This window comes from Pleurodeles waltl, unplaced genomic scaffold (assembly GCF_031143425.1).
Source record: "Pleurodeles waltl isolate 20211129_DDA unplaced genomic scaffold, aPleWal1.hap1.20221129 scaffold_69, whole genome shotgun sequence".
Lineage (NCBI taxonomy): Eukaryota > Metazoa > Chordata > Amphibia > Caudata > Salamandridae > Pleurodeles > Pleurodeles waltl.
In genome coordinates, this window is record NW_027150390.1 from 652,772 (window position 1) to 666,872 (window position 14,101).

Below are 14,101 nucleotides of genomic sequence, written 5' to 3' on the forward strand. Positions count from 1 at the left end.
GATAATAGCAGGACAAAAAAAGGGAATAATAACGTTCCAAGCAGCCTCAGAAAGAAGTGCGAGGGTCCCATCTTTCGTTAATGGTCATAACTGTGCATCATTTCCTTTGAAGTGTAGGGTTGATTCTCTGACCATCTGTCTCCCTGACTTTGAGCAGAGACCGATAGTTGAGCAGTCTCTTCCCACAAAAAGCTGGCACAAGCCTGCTGTTTTCCGCTCTGGCAGCGTGGAAACGAGAGAGTGGTCCTCACAAGAAAAAAAATCAATCAATGCTAGCAGAGGATGGTTTCGAAACATCGACCTCTGGGTTATGGGCCCAGCACGCTTCCGCTGCGCCACTCTGCTTCCTGCTCAAAATACTGTGGTTATGCAGATCAGGAGCCTTCAGAGGAGTGGCATGGGATCGCTGGAGCTATTCTGGCAGGGCTCTCACCTCATTTGCCTAAGAATGTCACAAGGCATGCTGGGTGCAGAAAATCTTCGCCTTCCCCTCTCACAGTCAGTCATAGGGGAAAGTCAAGGCCCTCTCAGTCACTAGCCATGTCACGCCTTTGTCAAGACAGAAGCACCCCCACCCGCTCCTTCTCTGTGATCCTGCGCTACCATGCTCAGGTTTTGGCCTTACCTGGGAGCCAGAGGTGCACCCGGTGAGGCCGAGCGTTTGGGAGCGTTCGGGACGTGAGTGGACTTAGGACTGGAAGTTCTGTCCATTCGAAGCAGCCAACCTTCCTGCTGCAGACGGAGGCTGTTCCCTTGGGTTTCTTTCACCTTGCTCTCGGATAAATTTGGTTGTATGCTGCAGTTGCCTGCGATGACTACAAGGTGGCGCTGCTTTCAGGTAAGAGCACAAATATGCAGAAAATGTTGGGGACTTTTGCCACATTTATCGGTGGTGGGTCTCGCACATTTTTTCCAGGGGAGAGATATTGACCTGAAACACTTTTTACTGCAGAGATGCTGCAGTTCTAAAGGCTGGTCGGGCAGAAGGGCTTAGCCGTTTCATTGCCTGCCCCTCTGCAGCCCATTTATTACCAGCAGTTGTGAGTGGTGACTGCTGTTTGTAAAATATAAAAATTTCAGGATATAGAAAGTCGCAGACGGGGCTTTTGGGATGCCTGCCTATGTCTTTGTTTATTATTTATCTAATAGCTGAGTAATCTGGTCAAGATATTTCTCTTTTTTTTAACATATTGCGTTAGAATAGCTACAGCTTGCTTAATGTATAAATATTAGCACTGCGTTGGCCAGGAATCGAACCCGGGTCAACTGCTTGGAAGGCAGCTATGCTCACCACTATACCACCAACGCTCCGTGGCATATGTTTTTTTTAAACTCTAGACATCACAACCCTGAGTTCAATGACTATATTGCACCAGTATCAGAGGTATTTTTGGTTTACAGACCAACATGAAAATCAGGAAAAAAGTTCTTGCAACTGCTAAGGAACTGGAGATTGAAACCAATGCAAAAGCTGCGCAGAAAAGGAGAAAGGGAAAGCAGCAGTTCAAATCATTGAAATAAGCATATATTGGCAGCAAGGGAAAAACAGCAGGGTAGAGAAAGAAAACAGCTCCACGAAATTCACAGGAGATTGATAATAGCAGGACAAAAAAAGGGAATAATAACGTTCCAAGCAGGCTCAGAAAGAAGTGCGAGGGTCCCATCTTTCGTTAATGGTCATAACTGTGCATCATTTCCTTTGAAGTGTAGGGTTGATTCTCTGACCATCTGTCTCCCTGACTTTGAGCAGAGACCGATAGTTGAGCAGTCTCTTCCCACAAAAAGCTGGCACAAGCCTGCTGTTTTCCGCTCTGGCAGCGTGGAAACGAGAGAGTGGTCCTCACGAGAAAAAAAATCAATCCATGCTAGCAGAGGATGGTTTCGATCCATCGACCTCTGGGTTATGGGCCCAGCACGCTTCCGCTGCGCCACTCTGCTTCCTGCTCAAAATGCTGTGGTTATGCAGATCAGGAGCCTTCAGAGGAGTGGCATGGGATCGCTGGAGCTATTCTGGCAGGGCTCTCACCTCATTTGCCTAAGAATGTCACAAGGCATGCTGGGTGCAGAAAATCTTCGCCTTCCCCTCTCACAGTCAGTCATAGGGGAAAGTCAAGGCCCTCTCAGTCACTAGCCATGTCACGCCTTTGTTAAGACAGAAGCACCCCCACCCGCTCCTTCTCTGTGATCCTGCGCTACCATGCTCAGGTTTTGGCCTTACCTGGGAGCCAGAGGTGCACCTGGTGAGGGCTTGCCCGGTATGAGCGTTTGGGAGCGTTCGGGACGTGAGTGGACTTAGGACTGGAAGTTCTGTCCATTCGAAGCAGCCAACCTTCCTGCTGCAGACAGGGGCTGTTCCCTTGGGTTTCTTTCACCTTGCTCTCAGATAAATTTGGTTGTATGCTGCAGTTGCCTGCGATGACTACAAGGTGGCGCTGCTTTCAGGTAAGAGCACAAATATGCAGAAAATGTTGGGGACTTTTGCCACATTTATCGGTGGTGGGTCTCGCACATTTTTTCCAGGGGAGAGATATTGATCTGAAACACTTTTTACTGCAGAGATGCTGCAGTTCTAAAGGCTGGTCGGGCAGAAGGGCTTAGCCGTTTCATTGCCTGCCCCCCTGCAGCCCATTCATTACCAGCAGTTGTGAGTGGTGACTGCTGTTTGTAAAATATAAAAATTTCAGGATATAGAAAGTCGCAGACGGGGCTTTTGGGATGCCTGCCTATGTCTTTGTTTATTATTTATCTAATAGCTGAGTAATCTGGTCAAGATATTTCTCTTTTTTTTAACATATTGCGTTAGAATAGCTACAGCTTGCTTAATGTATAAATATTAGCACTGCGTTGGCCAGGAATCGAACCCGGGTCAACTGCTTGGAAGGCAGCTATGCTCAACACTATACCACCAACGCTCCGTGGCATATGTTTTTTTTAAACTCTAGACATCACAACCCTGAGTTCAATGACTATATTGCACCAGTATCAGAGGTATTTTTGGTTTACAGACCGACATGAAAATCAGGAAAAAAGTTCTTGCAACTGCTAAGGAACTGGAGATTGAAACCAATGCAAAAGCTGCGCAGAAAAGGAGAAAGGGAAAGCAGCAGTTCAAATCATTGAAATAAGCATACATTGGCAGCAAGGGAAAAACAGCAGGGTAGAGAAAGAAAACAGCTCCACGAAATTCACAGGAGATTGATAATAGCAGGACAAAAAAAGGGAATAATAACGTTCCAAGCAGGCTCAGAAAGAAGTGCGAGGGTCCCATCTTTCGTTAATGGTCATAACTGTGCATCATTTCCTTTGAAGTGTAGGGTTGATTCTCTGACCATCTGTCTCCCTGACTTTGAGCAGAGACCGATAGTTGAGCAGTCTCTTCCCACAAAAAGCTGGCACAAGCCTGCTGTTTTCCGCTCTGGCAGCGTGGAAACGAGAGAGTGGTCCTCACAAGAAAAAAAATCAATCCATGCTAGCAGAGGATGGTTTCGATCCATCGACCTCTGGGTTATGGGCCCAGCACGCTTCCACTGCGCCACTCTGCTTCCTGCTCCAAATGCTGTGGTTATGCAGATCAGGAGCCTTCAGAGGAGTGGCATGGGATCGCTGGAGCTATTCTGGCAGGGCTCTCACCTCATTTGCCTAAGAATGTCACAAGGCATGCTGGGTGCAGAAAATCTTCGCCTTCCCCTCTCACAGTCAGTCATAGGGGAAAGTCAAGGCCCTCTCAGTCACTAGCCATGTCACGCCTTTGTCAAGACAGAAGCACCCCCACCCGCTCCTTCTCTGTGATCCTGCGCTACCATGCTCAGGTTTTGGCCTTACCTGGGAGCCAGAGGTGCAACCGGTGAGGGCTTGCCCGGTATGAGCGTTTGGGAGCGTTCGGGACGTGAGTGGACTTAGGACTGGAAGTTCTGTCCATTCGAAGCAGCCAACCTTCCTGCTGCAGACAGGGGCTGTTCCCTTGGGTTTCTTTCACCTTGCTCTCGGATAAATTTGGTTGTATACTGCAGTTGCCTGCGATGACTACAAGGTGGCGCTGCTTTCAGGTAAGAGCACAAATATGCAGAAAATGTTGGGGACTTTTGCCACATTTATCGGTGGTGGGTCTCGCACATTTTTTCCAGGGGAGAGATATTGACCTGAAACACTTTTTACTGCAGAGATGCTGCAGTTCTAAAGGCTGGTCGGGCAGAAGGGCTTAGCCGTTTCATTGCCTGCCCCCCTGCAGCCCATTTATTACCAGCAGTTGTGATTGGTGACTGCTGTTTGTAAAATATAAAAATTTCAGGACATAGAAAGTCGCAGACGGGGCTTTTGGGATGCCTGCCTATGTCTTTGTTTATTATTTATCTAATAGCTGAGTAATCTGGTCAAGATATTTCTCATTTTTTTAACATATTGCGTTAGAATAGCTACAGCTTGCTTAATGTATAAATATTAGCACTGCGTTGGCCGGGAATCGAACCCGGGTCAACTGCTTGGAAGGCAGCTATGCTCACCACTATACCACCAACGCTCCATGGCATATGTTTTTTTTAAACTCTAGACATGACAACCCTGAGTTCAATGACTATATTGCACCAGTATCAGAGGTATTTTTGGTTTACAGACCAACATGAAAATCTGGAAAAAAGTTCTTGCAACTGCTAAGGAACTGGAGATTGAAACCAATGCAAAAGCTGCGCAGAAAAGGAGAAAGGGAAAGCAGCAGTTCAAATCATTGAAATAAGCTTATATTGGCAGCAAGGGAAAAACAGCAGGGTAGAGAAAGAAAACAGCTCCACGAAATTCACAGGAGATTGATAATAGCAGGACAAAAAAAGGGAATAATAACGTTCCAAGCAGCCTCAGAAAGAAGTGCGAGGGTCCCATCTTTCGTTAATGGTCATAACTGTGCATCATTTCCTTTGAAGTGTAGGGTTGATTCTCTGACCATCTGTCTCCCTGACTTTGAGCAGAGACCGATAGTTGAGCAGTCTCTTCCCACAAAAAGCTGGCACAAGCCTGCTGTTTTCCGCTCTGGCAGCGTGGAAACGAGAGAGTGGTCCTCACAAGAAAAAAAATCAATCCATGCTAGCAGAGGATGGTTTCGAAACATCGACCTCTGGGTTATGGGCCCAGCACGCTTCCGCTGCGCCACTCTGCTTCCTGCTCAAAATACTGTGGTTATGCAGATCAGGAGCCTTCAGAGGAGTGGCATGGGATCGCTGGAGCTATTCTGGCAGGGCTCTCACCTCATTTGCCTAAGAATGTCACAAGGCATGCTGGGTGCAGAAAATCTTCGCCTTCCCCTCTCACAGTCAGTCATAGGGGAAAGTCAAGGCCCTCTCAGTCACTAGCCATGTCACGCCTTTGTCAAGACAGAAGCACCCCCACCCGCTCCTTCTCTGTGATCCTGCGCTACCATGCTCAGGTTTTGGCCTTACCTGGGAGCCAGAGGTGCACCCGGTGAGGGCGAGCGTTTGGGAGCGTTCGGGACGTGAGTGGACTTAGGACTGGAAGTTCTGTCCATTCGAAGCAGCCAACCTTCCTGCTGCAGACGGAGGCTGTTCCCTTGGGTTTCTTTCACCTTGCTCTCGGATAAATTTGGTTGTATGCTGCAGTTGCCTGCGATGACTACAAGGTGGCGCTGCTTTCAGGTAAGAGCACAAATATGCAGAAAATGTTGGGGACTTTTGCCACATTTATCGGTGGTGGGTCTCGCACATTTTTTCCAGGGGAGAGATATTGACCTGAAACACTTTTTACTGCAGAGATGCTGCAGTTCTAAAGGCTGGTCGGGCAGAAGGGCTTAGCCGTTTCATTGCCTGCCCCTCTGCAGCCCATTTATTACCAGCAGTTGTGAGTGGTGACTGCTGTTTGTAAAATATAAAAATTTCAGGATATAGAAAGTCGCAGACGGGGCTTTTGGGATGCCTGCCTATGTCTTTGTTTATTATTTATCTAATAGCTGAGTAATCTGGTCAAGATATTTCTCTTTTTTTAACATATTGCGTTAGAATAGCTACAGCTTGCTTAATGTATAAATATTAGCACTGCGTTGGCCAGGAATCGAACCCGGGTCAACTGCTTGGAAGGCAGCTATGCTCACCACTATACCACCAACGCTCCGTGGCATATGTTTTTTTTAAACTCTAGACATCACAACCCTGAGTTCAATGACTATATTGCACCAGTATCAGAGGTATTTTTGGTTTACAGACCAACATGAAAATCAGGAAAAAAGTTCTTGCAACTGCTAAGGAACTGGAGATTGAAACCAATGCAAAAGCTGCGCAGAAAAGGAGAAAGGGAAAGCAGCAGTTCAAATCATTGAAATAAGCATATATTGGCAGCAAGGGAAAAACAGCAGGGTAGAGAAAGAAAACAGCTCCACGAAATTCACAGGAGATTGATAATAGCAGGACAAAAAAAGGGAATAATAACGTTCCAAGCAGGCTCAGAAAGAAGTGCGAGGGTCCCATCTTTCGTTAATGGTCATAACTGTGCATCATTTCCTTTGAAGTGTAGGGTTGATTCTCTGACCATCTGTCTCCCTGACTTTGAGCAGAGACCGATAGTTGAGCAGTCTCTTCCCACAAAAAGCTGGCACAAGCCTGCTGTTTTCCGCTCTGGCAGCGTGGAAACGAGAGAGTGGTCCTCACAAGAAAAAAAATCAATCCATGCTAGCAGAGGATGGTTTCGATCCATCGACCTCTGGGTTATGGGCCCAGCACGCTTCCGCTGCGCCACTCTGCTTCCTGCTCAAAATGCTGTGGTTATGCAGATCAGGAGCCTTCAGAGGAGTGGCATGGGATCGCTGGAGCTATTCTGGCAGGGCTCTCACCTCATTTGCCTAAGAATGTCACAAGGCATGCTGGGTGCAGAAAATCTTCGCCTTCCCCTCTCACAGTCAGTCATAGGGGAAAGTCAAGGCCCTCTCAGTCACTAGCCATGTCACGCCTTTGTTAAGACAGAAGCACCCCCACCCGCTCCTTCTCTGTGATCCTGCGCTACCATGCTCAGGTTTTGGCCTTACCTGGGAGCCAGAGGTGCACCCGGTGAGGGCTTGCCCGGTATGAGCGTTTGGGAGCGTTCGGGACGTGAGTGGACTTAGGACTGGAAGTTCTGTCCATTCGAAGCAGCCAACCTTCCTGCTGCAGACAGGGGCTGTTCCCTTGGGTTTCTTTCACCTTGCTCTCAGATAAATTTGGTTGTGTGCTGCAGTTGCCTGGAATGACTACAAGGTGGCGCTGCTTTCAGGTAAGAGCACAAATATGCAGAAAATGTTGGGGACTTTTGCCACATTTGTCGGTGGTGGGTCTCGCACATTTTTTCCAGGGGAGAGATATTGACCTGAAACACTTTTTACTGCAGAGATGCTGCAGTTCTAAAGGCTGGTCGGGCAGAAGGGCTTAGCCGTTTCATTGCCTGCCCCCCTGCAGCCCATTCATTACCAGCAGTTGTGAGTGGTGACTGCTGTTTGTAAAATATAAAAATTTCAGGATATAGAAAGTCGCAGACGGGGCTTTTGGGATGCCTGCCTATGTCTTTGTTTATTATTTATCTAATAGCTGAGTAATCTGGTCAAGATATTTCTCTTTTTTTTAACATATTGCGTTAGAATAGCTACAGCTTGCTTAATGTATAAATATTAGCACTGCGTTGGGCAGGAATCGAACCCGGGTCAACTGCTTGGAAGGCAGCTATGCTCACCACTATACCACCAACGCTCCGTGGCATATGTTTTTTTTAAACTCTAGACATCACAACCCTGAGTTCAATGACTATATTGCACCAGTATCAGAGGTATTTTTGGTTTACAGACCGACATGAAAATCAGGAAAAAAGTTCTTGCAACTGCTAAGGAACTGGAGATTGAAACCAATGCAAAAGCTGCGCAGAAAAGGAGAAAGGGAAAGCAGCAGTTCAAATCATTGAAATAAGCATATATTGGCAGCAAGGGAAAAACAGCAGGGTAGAGAAAGAAAACAGCTCCACAAAATTCACAGGAGATTGATAATAGCAGGACAAAAAAAGGGAATAATAACGTTCCAAGCAGGCTCAGAAAGAAGTGCGAGGGTCCCATCTTTCGTTAATGGTCATAACTGTGCATCATTTCCTTTGAAGTGTAGGGTTGATTCTCTGACCATCTGTCTCCCTGACTTTGAGCAGAGACCGATAGTTGAGCAGTCTCTTCCCACAAAAAGCTGGCACAAGCCTGCTGTTTTCCGCTCTGGCAGCGTGGAAACGAGAGAGTGGTCCTCACAAGAAAAAAAATCAATCCATGCTAGCAGAGGATGGTTTCGATCCATCGACCTCTGGGTTATGGCCCAGCACGCTTCCACTGCGCCACTCTGCTTCCTGCTCCAAATGCTGTGGTTATGCAGATCAGGAGCCTTCAGAGGAGTGGCATGGGATCGCTGGAGCTATTCTGGCAGGGCTCTCACCTCATTTGCCTTAGAATGTCACAAGGCATGCTGGGTGCAGAAAATCTTCGCCTTCCCCTCTCACAGTCAGTCATAGGGGAAAGTCAAGGCCCTCTCAGTCACTAGCCATGTCACGCCTTTGTCAAGACAGAAGCACCCCCACCCGCTCCTTCTCTGTGATCCTGCGCTACCATGCTCAGGTTTTGGCCTTACCTGGGAGCCAGAGGTGCACCCGGTGAGGGCTTGCCCGGTATGAGCGTTTGGGACGTGAGTGGACTTAGGACTGGAAGTTCTGTCCATTCGAAGCAGCCAATCTTCCTGCTGCAGACAGGGGCTGTTCCCTTGGGTTTCTTTCACCTTGCTCTCGGATAAATTTGGTTGTATGCTGCAGTTGCCTGCGATGACTACAAGGTGGCGCTGCTTTCAGGTAAGAGCACAAATATGCAGAAAATGTTGGGGACTTTTGCCACATTTATCGGTGGTGGGTCTCGCACATTTTTTCCAGAGGAGAGATATTGACCTGAAACACTTTTTACTGCAGAGATGCTGCAGTTCTAAAGGCTGGTCGGGCAGAAGGGCTTAGCCGTTTCATTGCCTGCCCCCCTGCAGCCCATTTATTACCAGCAGTTGTGAGTGGTGACTGCTGTTTGTAAAATATAAAAATTTCAGGACATAGAAAGTCGCAGACGGGGCTTTTAGGATGCCTGCCTATGTCTTTGTTTATTATTTATCTAATAGCTGAGTAATCTGGTCAAGATATTTCTCTTTTTTTTAACATATTGCGTTAGAATAGCTACAGCTTGCTTAATGTATAAATATTAGCACTGCGTTGGCCGGGAATCGAACCCGGGTCAACTGCTTGGAAGTCAGCTATGCTTACCACTATACCACCAACACTCCGTGGCATATGTTTTTTTTAAACTCTAGACATCACAACCCTGAGTTCAATGACTATATTGCACCAGTATCAGAGGTATTTTTGGTTTACAGACCAACATGAAAATCAGGAAAAAAGTTCTTGCAACTGCTAAGGAACTGGAGATTGAAACCAATGCAAAAGCTGCGCAGAAAAGGAGAAAGGGAAAGCAGCAGTTCAAATCATTGAAATAAGCATATATTGGCAGCAAGGGAAAAACAGCAGGGTAGAGAAAGAAAACAGCTCCACGAAATTCACAGGAGATTGATAATAGCAGGACAAAAAAAGGGAATAATAACGTTCCAAGCAGGCTCAGAAAGAAGTGCGAGGGTCCCATCTTTCTTTAATGGTCATAACTGTGCATCATTTCCTTTGAAGTGTAGAGTTGATTCTCTGACCATCTGTCTCCCTGACTTTGAGCAGAGACCGATAGTTGAGCAGTCTCTTCCCACAAAAAGCTGGCACAAGCCTGCTGTTTTCCGCTCTGGCAGCGTGGAAACGAGAGAGTGGTCCTCACAAGAAAAAAATTCAATCCATGCTAGCAGAGGATGGTTTCAATCCATCGACCTCTGGGTTATGGGCCCAGCACGCTTCCGCTGCGCCACTCTGCTTCCTGCTCAAAATGCTGTGGTTATGCAGATCAGGAGCCTTCAGAGGAGTGGCATGGGATCGCTGGAGCTATTCTGGCAGGGCTCTCACCTCATTTGCCTAAGAATGTCACAAGGCATGCTGGGTGCAGAAAATCTTCGCCTTCCCCTCTCACAGTCAGTCATAGGGGAAAGTCAAGGCCCTCTCAGTCACTAGCCATGTCACGCCTTTGTCAAGACAGAAGCACCCCCACCCGCTCCTTCTCTGTGATCCTGCGCTACCATGCTCAGGTTTTGGCCTTACCTGGGAGCCAGAGGTGCACCCGGTGAGGGCTTGCCCGGTATGAGCGTTCGGGACGTGAGTGGACTTAGGACTGGAAGTTCTGTCCATTCGAAGCAGCCAACCTTCCTGCTGCAGACAGGGGCTGTTCCCTTGGGTTTCTTTCACCTTGCTCTCGGATAAATTTGGTTGTATGCTGCAGTTGCCTGCGATGACTACAAGGTGGCGCTGCTTTCAGGTAAGAGCACAAATATGCAGAAAATGTTGGGGACTTTTGCCACATTTATCGGTGGTGGGTCTCGCACATTTTTTCCAGGGGAGAGATATTGACCTGAAACACTTTTTACTGCAGAGATGCTGCAGTTCTAAAGGCTGGTCGGGCAGAAGGGCTTAGCCGTTTCATTGCCTTCCCCCTGCAGCCCATTTATTACCAGCAGTTGTGAGTTGTGACTGCTGTTTGTAAAATATAAAAATTTCAGGACATAGAAAGTCGCAGATGGGGCTTTTGGGATGCCTGCCTATATCTTTGTTTATTATTTATCTAATAGCTGAGTAATCTGGTCAAGATATTTCTCTTTTTTTTAACATATTGCGTTAGAATAGCTACAGCTTGCTTAATGTATAAATATTAGCACTGCGTTGGCCGAGAATCAAACCAGGGTCAACTGCTTGGAAGGCAGCTATGCTCACCACTATACCACCAACGCTCCGTGGCATATGTTTTTTTTAAACTCTAGACATCACAACCCTGAGTTCAATGACTATATTGCACCAGTATCAGAGGTATTTTTGGTTTACAGACCAACATGAAAATCAGGAAAAAAGTTCTTGCAACTGCTAAGGAACTGGAGATTGAAACCAATGCAAAAGCTGCGCAGAAAAGGAGAAAGGGAAAGCAGCAGTTCAAATCATTGAAATAAGCATATATTGGCAGCAAGGGAAAAACAGCAGGGTAGAGAAAGAAAACAGCTCCACGAAATTCACAGGAGATTGATAATAGCAGGACAAAAAAAGGGAATAATAACGTTCCAAGCAGGCTCAGAAAGAAGTGCGAGGGTCCCATCTTTCTTTAATGGTCATAACTGTGCATCATTTCATTTGAAGTGTAGGGTTGATTCTCTGACCATCTGTCTCCCTGACTTTGAGCAGAGACCGATAGTTGAGCAGTCTCTTCCCACAAAAAGCTGGCACAAGCCTGCTGTTTTCCGCTCTGGCAGCGTGGAAACGAGAGAGTGGTCCTCACAAGAAAATAAATCAATCCATGCTAGCAGAGGATGGTTTCGATCCATCGACCTCTGGGTTATGGGCCCAGCACGCTTCCGCTGCGCCACTCTGCTTCCTGTTCAAAATGCTGTGGTTATGCAGATCAGGAGCCTTCAGAGGAGTGGCATGGGATCGCTGGAGCTATTCTGGCAGGGCTCTCACCTCATTTGCCTAAGAATGTCACAAGGCATGCTGGGTGCAGAAAATCTTCGCCTTCCCCTCTCACAGTCAGTCATAGGGGAAAGTCAAGGCCCTCTCAGTCACTAGCCATGTCACGCCTTTGTCAAGACAGAAGCACCCCCACCCGCTCCTTCTCTGTGATCCTGCGCTACCATGCTCAGGTTTTGGCCTTACCTGGAAGCCAGAGGTGCACCCAGTGAGGGCTTGCCCGGTATGAGCGTTTGGGAGCGTTCGGGACGTGAGTGGACTTAGGACTGGAAGTTCTGTCCATTCGAAGCAACCAATCTTCCTGCTGCAGACAGGGGCTGTTCCCTTGGGTTTCTTTCACCTTGCTCTCGGATAAATTTGGTTGTATGCTGCAGTTGCCTGCGATGACTACAAGGTGGCGCTGCTTTCAGGTAAGAGCACAAATATGCAGAAAATGTTGGGGACTTTTGCCACATTTATCGGTGGTGGGTCTCGCACATTTTTTCCAGGGGAGAGATATTGACCTGAAACACTTTTTACTGCAGAGATGCTGCAGTTCTAAAGGCTGGTCGGGCAGAAGGGCTTAGCCGTTTCATTGCCTGCCCCCCTGCAGCCCATTTATTACCAGCAGTTGTGAGTGGTGACTGCTGTTTGTAAAATATAAAAATTTCAGGACATAGAAAGTCGCAGACGGGGCTTTTAGGATGCCTGCCTATGTCTTTGTTTATTATTTATCTAATAGCTGAGTAATCTGGTCAAGATATTTCTCTTTTTTTTAACATATTGCGTTAGAATAGCTACAGCTTGCTTAATGTATAAATATTAGCACTGCGTTGGCCGGGAATCGAACCCGGGTCAACTGCTTGGAAGGCAGCTATGCTTACCACTATACCACCAACACTCCGTGGCATATGTTTTTTTTAAACTCTAGACATCACAACCCTGAGTTCAATGACTATATTGCACCAGTATCAGAGGTATTTTTGGTTTACAGACCAACATGAAAATCAGGAAAAAAGTTCTTGCAACTGCTAAGGAACTGGAGATTGAAACCAATGCAAAAGCTGCGCAGAAAAGGAGGAAGGGAAAGCAGCAGTTCAAATCATTGAAATAAGCATATATTGGCAGCAAGGGAAAAACAGCAGGGTAGAGAAAGAAAACAGCTCCACGAAATTCACAGGAGATTGATAATAGCAGGACAAAAAAAGGGAATAATAACGTTCCAAGCAGGCTCAGAAAGAAGTGCGAGGGTCCCATCTTTCTTTAATGGTCATAACTGTGCATCATTTCCTTTGAAGTGTAGAGTTGATTCTCTGACCATCTGTCTCCCTGACTTTGAGCAGAGACCGATAGTTGAGCAGTCTCTTCCCACAAAAAGCTGGCACAAGCCTGCTGTTTTCCGCTCTGGCAGCGTGGAAACGAGAGAGTGGTCCTCACAAGAAAAAAATTCAATCCATGCTAGCAGAGGATGGTTTCAATCCATCGACCTCTGGGTTATGGGCCCAGCACGCTTCCGCTGCGCCACTCTGCTTCCTGCTCAAAATGCTGTGGTTATGCAGATCAGGAGCCTTCAGAGGAGTGGCATGGGATCGCTGGAGCTATTCTGGCAGGGCTCTCACCTCATTTGCCTAAGAATGTCACAAGGCATGCTGGGTGCAGAAAATCTTCGCCTTCCCCTCTCACAGTCAGTCATAGGGGAAAGTCAAGGCCCTCTCAGTCACTAGCCATGTCACGCCTTTGTCAAGACAGAAGCACCCCCACCCGCTCCTTCTCTGTGATCCTGCGCTACCATGCTCAGGTTTTGGCCTTACCTGGGAGCCAGAGGTGCACCCGGTGAGGGCTTGCCCGGTATGAGCGTTCGGGACGTGAGTGGACTTAGGACTGGAAGTTCTGTCCATTCGAAGCAGCCAACCTTCCTGCTGCAGACAGGGGCTGTTCCCTTGGGTTTCTTTCACCTTGCTCTCGGATAAATTTGGTTGTATGCTGCAGTTGCCTGCGATGACTACAAGGTGGCGCTGCTTTCAGGTAAGAGCACAAATATGCAGAAAATGTTGGGGACTTTTGCCACATTTATCGGTGGTGGGTCTCGCACATTTTTTCCAGGGGAGAGATATTGACCTGAAACACTTTTTACTGCAGAGATGCTGCAGTTCTAAAGGCTGGTCGGGCAGAAGGGCTTAGCCGTTTCATTGCCTTCCCCCTGCAGCCCATTTATTACCAGCAGTTGTGAGTTGTGACTGCTGTTTGTAAAATATAAAAATTTCAGGACATAGAAAGTCGCAGATGGGGCTTTTGGGATGCCTGCCTATATCTTTGTTTATTATTTATCTAATAGCTGAGTAATCTGGTCAAGATATTTCTCTTTTTTTTAACATATTGCGTTAGAATAGCTACAGCTTGCTTAATGTATAAATATTAGCACTGCGTTGGCCGGGAATCAAACCAAGGTCAACTGCTTGGAAGGCAGCTATGCTCACCACTATACCACCAACGCTCCGTG

At 47.2% G+C, this 14,101-nt stretch overlaps 2 non-coding genes across 2 annotated transcripts; both read right to left on the reverse strand.

The window, feature by feature from the left end:
• Window positions 1–4,444: 4,444 nt before the first annotated feature.
• Window positions 4,445–4,516, reverse strand: TRNAG-UCC (transfer RNA glycine (anticodon UCC)). The gene has a single exon. It is a non-coding gene; the product is annotated as a tRNA-Gly (tRNA).
• Window positions 4,517–12,430: 7,914 nt separating this feature from the next.
• On the reverse strand, window positions 12,431–12,502 carry TRNAG-UCC (transfer RNA glycine (anticodon UCC)). Its single transcript has one exon. It is a non-coding gene; the product is annotated as a tRNA-Gly (tRNA).
• Window positions 12,503–14,101: the final 1,599 nt, after the last annotated feature.